Consider the following 10,211-nt stretch of genomic DNA (forward strand, 5'->3'; position numbering starts at 1 on the left):
TCATTTCCGTATTGTACCAATGACAGTGCCTTCTGCAATCTTAATATAAATCCCATCATTTTAGTTCCATCATCTATAAACTGGGTGTTATCTTTGTATCTCAATGACAACATATTTTCTTTTTAGAGCAACAGAGGTAGACTGCCTGTCTGCAAATTGTGCTACTTACTCTCTGTGTGAGTTTGGACAAGCTACGTAACCCCTCCCATGCTTTCATTTCTCTATCGATAATAGATATGGCATTTTCTAATTTTTTTGGTGAGGAGATAATTAGGTCTATCTATCTATCTATCTATCTATCTACCTATCTATCTATTTTTAATGGAGGTACTGGGGATTGAACCCAGGACCTCGTGTATGATAAGCACGCACTCTACTACTGAGCTATACCCTCCCCCTCCTCCATGAATACTAACAGGACCTACCTGGGGGGGGTTCTGAGGATTAAATGAATTAACATATGTAAAGCCCTCATAAGTGTCTGCATTATCACTCAAGTTTCTTAAAGATCTTCAGTCCAGAGCATTCAGCATCTCATCTCCGTAGGGAGCAGCAGAAGACAGAGCATGGGCTGCCAGGGTTTAATGGCAAATTTGCCACTCACTAGCTGTGTGGCTTTGGGTGAGTTACTTAACCATGCTGGGCCCATTTTCTGTAAAAGAAGAGGAGCACCTTTAATCTATAGTTCTGAGGATTAAATGGTGTAACTCTGTAAAGAGCTAACAGTAGCGTCTGGCACATGAGTAAATACTCAATAAATATGAATTTTCATTAGGCATCAGCAAACCCCCTTTATGCATCAGGGAGCACATGACACCACACGCGAGTGGTTTTCCAGCATCCACTGAGAGAGGAGGCCGTGGGCAGCTCAGCTCTCTCCACCGCGCACGTGGTTGCGCAGAGGTAGGGATGCGGAGGTCAGTCCAGGGGCCCCGGCCAGGCACACGCACTCCCAGCGGGAGGAGAGCGTGGGCCCCCAGCAGCCTCTAAGGGACCTGCACTGCCTACAATTAAGTGATTCCCAACCTTCCAGCTTCTGCCTTGAGCAGGTGCCCCCCCCCCCCCACAAGCCCGTGGCTTCACACCCCAGGATAAGAAGCTTCTACAGTGAGTTCTTCCATCTGCCTCGGGACTTGCGCTGCAACCTCCCCTCCGCAGGCAGCTCCCTCAGGCACTGTCAGTACACGGTACTGTCACCCACGAACCCCGGATGACCTCCTCCACAGCAAGAGGGCCACCTGCTCGCCCGGCCCCCACTCCAGGGCAGCTCTCTACCCAGAACTTTCCTCCTGCTGCTTCTTACTAGCCACAAGAGGAAGCCAGAAAAATATGGCTGTATTTCCGAGGAAGTGCTGTGCTAGGCTGCAAGTTCATGTTACTGCTCTGGGCTGGGACTGACACCCAATGTATATGCTAAACCTAAAGCAAAGACACCCTGTAACGGACAGGAAATGAGCTGACTTGAACGGGGTTTGCCTGCAGTTTACAGCAGCACCCAGTGGGTGGCAGGCCCTCAGTTATCCAGGCTAACAGGTCAAATGCTGAAGAATGAGTGATGCAGATGCTCCGGACCACGTATTAAAACATCTACAGAAGGTGAAGGGAGAAACTCCCTCTTTCTAAACATAATACTTGAATACATTTTTATATTTCACATATAAAATGTATTAAACTATATAGAATTCTGTACAGGACCAAACTGACCTTGCATAACCTTCGGCTGCCAACATTTCACCATTTTCTCCACTGATTGATTTCAGTCTAGGTTGTCTGTCTAGCACACTCAGCCTCAGTGCGGTAGCTGAAAAACAGACCCTCAAATGCCCACCCCCTTCCCCCAGGAACCTGTGAGTATGGCCCCTTGCAAGGCAAAATGGACTTTGCAGATGGGATTAAGTTAAAGATCCTAAGATGGGGAGATGATCTGGGTGGGCCCTACGTGTAATCACAAGGGTCCTCCTAAGAGGGAGAAGGAGGACCGGAGTCAGAGTGGGGAGACGGGGACTATGGAAGCAGAGGTCCGAGTGGGCAGGACCATGAGCCTGGAAATGCAGGCAGCCTCGAGAAGCCAGAAACGGCCAGGAAAGGATTTTCTCCTGCAGTCTCCAAAAGGAATGCAGCCCTGCTGACCCATTTTACTTCTGGTCTCCAGAAATATAAGAGAATAGATCTGTGTTGCTTTAAGCCACTAAATCTGTAGCTATTTGTCACAGCAGCCATAGGAAACTCATACACTCAGAGCAGACTGCGCAGGGCATTCTGCACCATCTGTGCAAAGCAAAAGGTAATAAATAACAGATGCCGAAAGAGCAGATGATATTAAGCTGCTCCGAATCATTCGCATCACATACAAAATAAAGAGATGATAGCTGGGTTAAGATTCAAACTCTCCAGTATGAGTCTGTAGGGTATTTAAAAAATTGGGTCCGATCTTAGGATCCAGTGGTTTCAATCCTATCCTTTTTCCGCTTGCTTCATCACATTATTGGTCTTTATTTATATCATTCTCCTTCTATTCACAAGGTCAAAGTTTGTAGTCTAAAATGACCTCTTTTTCCTGTCTGAGCGTCATGCCCAGTCAGGAGGAAGTTCTGCTGTGGTTTTCAGCTCCCAGAAACCCCATGGGGCTACTTAGTTAGGCTGCTATCAAGTCAGCTTTATTCTGAGGGTGGAGTCCTGTTTTGAGGCTGGGAAAGCAGTTCTTCCAGGGCTGTTCAGTGAGCCGGCCAACCACCCTGCCTCCTCCTGGGGGACTGGGGTTCCCTGTTCTCGCCCACAACTGTCACAGTGGCAGAACGAGCCTCTACAGCCGCTGAGCGGGGCTACAGTGAGGACCAGAGGGGTCTCCTCAGTTGACAGCATCATTAAATAAAGAGACTCAGAACTGAGGGGCTCCCGGGCCCCCACTCTCCTCCCAACAACCCTGTCTGCAACTTGTAATGCTAAGAGGCTGGCTGGCTCCTGGTTTTTCTTCCAGGCAAAATGGTAAGAAGGCTTTTTTTTTTTTTTTTTTTGCAAGCTTGGCACTGAACCCCTTTGAAATCTTTACTCGAGTGAGCACAAAACATTCTCTTGAACATGAAAACCCCTTCCTCCTGCCCATGATTCAAGCACCAAATCTTTGAGAACATTCCTGATGGCGCCAGCTCACATCTCCCGCACCCTAAACATCTCTAACATTTGTTTGTCTACTTTTCCTGTCATTTACAGTTCCAACTTGAGACAAGGTCACAGTCAGAGTCTATAGATAGGTCTAGTGTTTCGAACTCAGAACACTTTCCCTGTGGATTAACAACAGCAACAACAACAACCAGCTGGGCGGCCCTAGGGAGCTGGGCAGGCCGCGCGCCGGGCGGCTTCGGGCCTCACTCTGAGCAAGTCCTGTCACCAACACTTACTAGGTGCGTGCAAGACGCTATGCCATGCACAGTGTGAGGACCAATCCCTCCCTTTATTCCCCACAAAAACATTATTTTCATTTTATGGATGGTACATTGGAGCTTTGAGAGGTAAACTGTGCAAAGTTACACAATTTGATGCTCATTTATTCAAAGTACACCATGATTTTGATTGTCCTAAGAATTCTGCCTTTCTGTGTTAAATTTTTTAAAAATTTGTGACAGGATTGCAGCAAATTATTATTTAAGGAAAATAAATTACAAATTACGGTACAAATTCTAAAAAAAAAGAAATAGTCAGCAAGCTGGGATCCAACTCAAACCCAGGCCTGTTTATATCACTACCTTAGATACACTCAGCCCTCTGTATCCAGGCTTTCCACACCCACAGATTCCACCAGCCACTGATCAAAAATATTTGAAGAAAAATTCCACAAAGTCCCCCAGAGATAATCTGGTAACTATTTACATAGCATTTACATTGTATTGGGTATTATGAGTAATCTAGAGATGATTTAAAGTATACAGGAGGGCGTGCTTAGGTTAAAAGCAAATACTATGCTATTCTATATGAGGGACTTGACCATCTGTGGATTTTGTTATCTACAAGGGATGCGGGGAGGGGATACCAGTCCTGCAACCAGTCCCCATGGATACGGAGAGGCAACTGTATTTGCAGCAAAAACAGCACAATGCTAGGAAGTAATGTTGTTGCAAATGAAGCACAAGTAATACAACTGGAACCAATGAAGTCACGCTGGTTGGTTATGCATTTTGCTGGAGTTCAAGGTAGAACAGTGGCTGCATGTGAGATGCCTCCACAGGAAGGATTTGTCTTCAAATTGTGAAAGGCCGATACCGAGGTTCTCCTCTGTATGCCTGCCTCAAGACAATTAAAATGAGGAGGGCAAAAAATAAAATACACTCTATATGAGTTTTACAAACAAGCCATCAGGAAATTCTAAGTATTTCCAACCACCTCCCACCCCTACCTTAAAGGTGCGTATCATGACTTAATCTCATTTCTGCCAACACATGAATTATTTGACCTTTTGAATAGTTGTAGTAAAATACAGCACGAATGATAAAGGTGAAACTATACATAATACCATGTCACATTAAATGTAATTTCACATGGTAGGAAGCTTCCTTTGTGCAGTTGAAAGCTACATAATTTATAGTGCCAAATGGTTGATTACACACAGTGCTCGTGTTCATTATTTTTAAAATATTGGGTATTAAGACCTTGCTTAGAAATGCAAATTCTTATTCTACTGTTATTTCTGGGAAAATCATATTGAACACACTTCACTTTAATTTTTTCCTACAAATATAATTTGCTGTAACTTGGAGTGCCCTTTGCCCTGAAATTTTGTAGATATAAATACCAATAAAATGTGGCGTCCCTTGACTCTAACATCTTCTGGAGATGAGTTCATTTGCCGCTGACTTTTTTTTCACTGAAGTGTAGTTGATTTACAATGTTGTGTTAATTTTGGGTGTATGACACTTTTCTCTTTTTAGTACTTTTTGATGTCTGTTATAACCATTAACTCCACTGTGATTTTTTAACTTCATATGTCTTTTTCCTCCCTCTTCTGACTCTAATAGATTATGAGCTTGTCAGATTTCTCAAGGATGCATTTTATTCATCTTCTATGCAATTATTCACCAAATATTGATTCTTTTATGTAAAAAGATGATGTTAAATGCTGAGATCAATACCCCTAGCCCTAACACTGTGCTTAGCTTACAACAGATGCTAAAATAAGTTTATTAAACAAACGGATATTTCTTTTTTTTTTTAGTGGATATTTCTTAACATAAAAAACTCAACAAAAATTAGAATATTTTTATAGACAAATATTGTCAAAAATAATATCCAGCCACTCATAAGAATAAATAGACATGGAGATGTTAACAATGGGTCAGGCTGTTCATGCTTAAGGGTGGGGCAGGGATATATGGGAAAATCTGTACCTTCTCCTCAATTTTTGCTGTGAACTTAAAACTGCTCTAAAAAATAAAGACTTAATAAAAAAAAAAGTAGAAATATTTCAGAATATTTCACTTAAGACAACCTAAACTCTCCAAGGGTGGAGTGAAATGTTCTGTAGTATCATAACAGGACACTGAAGATGCTTTAGAATACAGTTGCTGTTTAACTACAGTATTATTAACGTCCTTCATTGGATCCTTGATTTACTTAAACCTTAACTTATTTCCTAAAATGTCACTCATTCCAGGACCTGACTCTTCACACTATGAAAGCTCCTTCCTGTCACTCGTCTGCTGTCCCCTGACCTGGGCTGAACCACTTCCTGTGCGCCTGTTTTGTGCAGCAATATTACTGACGGGCAGCCATCCCAGGCCCATCTTTAGACACAATGATAAATATGGACCGTGTCCAATCGTGCTGTTCTGACATCTTTTTAAGAATGTTATTTTTCCCGTGAGAAATCATCCGCCATCTAACTTTCACAACTACACAGTGCAAGTCATTCTGCATACACTGACAGCCAAGCATGAACCAAGCGGCACTCTGCCACCTCAGAGATAATGTACACATGCTCATTAAGACTATTAACATTATAACTGTAGTCCCTGCTTCTTTCCTGAGCCAGCTAGATTCTCTCCAGGAACCATTAGTTCTTTTACGAGAGGCGCTCAAGAGGATAATTATCCATCCTGTCAAGCAAGCTAATTAATGACAATGATGTGGTCCCTTCCTCAACATGGTTTGGTTCCTTTGCTTGTACCCGAGGTAAAAAAGAAACTAAAAACATAATAAAAAGGATGAATTTCTTTATGTCCATGGACTTGTAGATTATGTTTTACTTATGAAAAATCAGAAACTCAAAATTGTACACAATTTTCTCCACATGTAGTGAAAATTAATAACTGTAGTATGTGTAATTTTGAATTACACTTATTTGAAAAGTGAAAACATATTTTATACTCTTGCACTGAACACTACAAACAACAGTATATAAAATAGATTTCTGCAGAAATTCTTGCCTGCATACTTTCTCTCAAAAGCTAAAAGACTGATATATTAGAAATATCATCTTATAGCTGATACTAAAAAATAGAAAATGATAGTCAGTTCTTAGTTTCTTAAACCTCGTGTAAATTTTTATATGAAATAACCTTCATATAAACTAAGGGAAGGAGAAAAACACTTTAAATTATTTTCAGAATCAGCTGACATATAGAAAATCATCTAAAGCAGCAGACACCTAGTATTAATGTATCAGTTTCAGATTAAGATTTAAGAATGAGGTGCAATGTCACCAAGGTGAATTCTATGAGATAATGTACAAGAGGCGCCAGGCTGCTGAATAATTGATATGTGTCTAAGATTAGAACAGCTACTTTACAGGCTGTTCCTATGTGATAGACGAGGAAGTCTCAAATGAGCAAGTGACGGGCCTGACAGCATACCATGCAATTTTACATGCATGGTTCTGTGCTATTAACCACAGAGAAGCATGCTCCAGAGACTGAAGAAGCAGATGGCTTCATCTTAAAGTATACCCGTTATATGATACTGTTAACCACACGATAAAAAGACAATAAAAAAGACACTAGAAAAAGTAGCACTCTGGGTTCAGAGCACATGGAAATACGCTGAGTAACCAAAGACAGATGAATGGAGAACTAACGATGCACATCCAACCCGAAGGCCTGCCTCTGTCACGGGTGATTACAAAGCGGCAGAACTCTTACGCCAAGTGTCTATTAATATTTATGCACAAAAGAAAGGGCTGGAAACCTGGCACTGCTGTGTTCCTTTTCATTTAACCTCCTTTCAACTCCGAGCTCTGTCTTAAGGAAATGAATTGCCATATCTGATGGTGATGTTTTCCAAATGCGCCCGGCACGGAAATGAGGGTTGGCATCTAGGAGGCGGCCTCGGTAGCCTATCCTCTGAGCTGCTGGAAGGAGCTGAGAGCGGGGTCCCAAGCCTCAGTACCTGGCACTTAGTAGGAGCTTCACTGTTTGCTCCTTTCACAAACATGAGATGGTGTGTTCATTGACACCATGTAACTGCTGGTAGTCCACTGAGCCCGCCCCTGAGGAATTCAGCCACTCTGCAACATTCCTGAGCACTTTAAAGGGCTCTCCACACTGACTTGCCTCAATTAATACATAGGCAGATGGACACCTGCAAAGGACTCAGCCCTTTAAATCTTACCCAGGCAAGGTCATGGACCAAAGCACAAGCTATGCACTGGTGCAGGTGTGACTTCTGAACAGCAGACACTGCATTAAACTGAGCGGCATTTAAAAATAGCAACAGGAGTTATTCCAGTGGCAGTGATGAGATGCCATTTATCTACTGTCCGCTTGTCACCATCCCTGCTTCTCCCTTCAGTCATCTTGCAAGAATTAAGAAGTAAGCCTTCAAACATGGCACAACCAGTCAGGCATGTCTGACTTGGCTTTGAGGAAAGAAAACAGCACTTGGAGGTTGCAGAAAGAGGGGCAGAATCCAAAGTGGCTGAGGTGGCAGTGATGGCGGTGGCTCTGCAGGGAAGGGGCCTCCCGAGCTGCAACTTTTCAACCTCAGCTTGGCCACAGCCTGGGATGACGCACACTTTTCACACAGAGGACACTCAGGACACAGGTAAATGGGTGATTTGTGTACACACACGCACACACATAAACATACAGCTGAGATAACAGTTTCATGAAAGAAAGTACTTAGCCTTACTCTGTATAAGGCACTCATTTTTCCTAGTCTGTCCTACTCTACTATTACTGTGTCTCTATGTCACTGAAACAGCCGATGATGTCCCACCAGTGGGTCACAATCCACCAAGGAGAAAACAGTGTTCAGTGCCACTGAAATATCCATTTATCTGATTAACCCCAGATGCTAAGTGTGAGACTATGGCACGGTTCATTCTTTGGAGGAAGAAGTTTTACACATTAAAAGTCCTTCCTCTATGTGGAAAAGGTTAAAGTTATGTTTTGTAAGTATTTACTTATGAAATTTATATCAACAATAAAGAAATTTCTAAATTAAAAGAGAGGACAAGAAATAAAAGTTAACCTACTTGGAAGAAACTTGCGGCACTCAGTGAGAGACCCCCCTCTGTTTACAGGCAGTAAGACAACTGTGTATGAGACTGGACATCTAGGTGGACCCAAAGCCTGGGCTCAGCCCCTGAGGGTGAGGGAGGGCTCCTCCTGCTCACAGCTGGAGCTTGCGTCCCCGGGGGGAGCCCTGTGGGGTCGTCTCCGCGTGTCTGGGTGTGTCCACTAGTTTACATGGAAGCAGAAGGTCTTTCTGGTGCACTGATCTGACCCCAGTCCCTTCTAGTTCAGATTCACAGTTACTGAGATTTGTCTGATGACAGTCCCTCGTCCAAGACCGGACGGAGGAAAGGACAGAGGTACCTGAGAGAGGGAGCCTCCGGAAGGAGGGAGGAGACAGAGCCAGCGGAACTGCCTCCAGGGCTGGACGCTGAAGGGACAGTGGTATGGTCCATGAAGTGACTTATTGGAGAACATGTTGCAGGGCCAACGGTAGTAGGGGTTCCATCGGAGCGATGCTCTTGGGCTCAGGGAGTGAAGAAGACAGCCACGCCCCCAGGGCGCTCCTGACAGCGAGCCTCTGAGGGAAGGTGCATGCACTCTGGGCCCTGGAGAAGCCGCTGCAGCTTGGGTGGCCCAGCAGGGCCTGGACAGGGGGCAAGGCCAGGGAGCTGCCACTGGGAGTCAGCATTGGCTCTGTGGGGCCACTTTTCTGTGTCTTCTTGAACCTCAGCAAACGGCAAGACCATACCTGGGCTTCAGCCGTGGCCATGAAGGAGCAGCAGGACCAGTGCGGGGAGCAGCTCTGCCGAACCCACTTCCACGGAAGCGCCGGGGAGCTCAGCTCCCTCCTGTCACGATGGCAAGAGCAAGAATTTTCTCTCAGGGATTTCGAGCAGCCTGGCTTTGGGGATGTCTTTGTCTCCAGCCTCTTCAAACAAGTATAACCCAGAGGGGACCCATAGGTTCGGGGACCACATTACCGATTTGCCAGAATCCTTGCTATGCTGATGGAGGGAGTCGGGGGCGGTGGCAGCAACATCAGAGCCAGCTGTGGACTGTGCTCCCAGCAGGCAGCACAGACAGCAAGACTGAGTTCAGGGCAGGTGCAAGCACCTTGTGATTTACAGAAATCGGCGAGGATGGGTGGGGCTGGGGTGCTCCAACTGGACATCCTGTTTAGGGCTGTACTTTGAGGAAAAGGGATGGCATTGCTTGTACTAGTGAAACTGGACACACTAGTTTCTTTCTTCCCTTTTCCCCCCACTGGTTCCTTCACTGAGAAGTATCTGTGCATAATTAAGAACAAAATACTCTGCTAGTATAGCTTAGAAACCAGTGATTATGAAATGGCTAAAGGGGAAAACATAAGAATCTTGAGTAATGCATCCAGAAAGATGTTTAAGGGTGGATCATGGGAGGTACTATAGAGCCGGGTTCGTCCTCAAGACAGCTGTCTTCTGTCAAAAACCGGATGAGGATATGAACTTAAAACCGTTTCTCATCTGTCATAGCCCAAGAAGCAAGACTAGAGAGAAACGGCCTTGCAGAGAGAGAGAGAGAGAGAGAGAGAGAAAGGGAGATGGAGAGAGAAACAGAAAGAGAGACTGAGTGTGCATTCCTGGCGCAACAAATAGCTGAACAGGTTATTTCCCAGAATGTTCTGAAATCCATGTGGATAAAAGTATGTAATAGAAGAACCTCAAAGTATAGTTAATGACAACCAGACCCTTTAACGTCTGAACTGAAGCAACATGAGAGGGATGTGTC

The 10,211-nt window shown here is 44.3% G+C and overlaps 1 non-coding gene across 1 annotated transcript; it reads right to left on the bottom strand.

Annotated features, from left to right (window-relative positions):
• Positions 1-322: 322 nt before the first annotated feature.
• On the bottom strand, positions 323-394 carry TRNAD-AUC. The gene has a single exon. It is a non-coding gene; the product is annotated as a tRNA-Asp (tRNA).
• Positions 395-10,211: the final 9,817 nt, after the last annotated feature.

Source organism: Camelus ferus, chromosome 14, assembly GCF_009834535.1.
Source record: "Camelus ferus isolate YT-003-E chromosome 14, BCGSAC_Cfer_1.0, whole genome shotgun sequence".
NCBI classification, from domain to species: Eukaryota; Metazoa; Chordata; class Mammalia; order Artiodactyla; family Camelidae; genus Camelus; species Camelus ferus.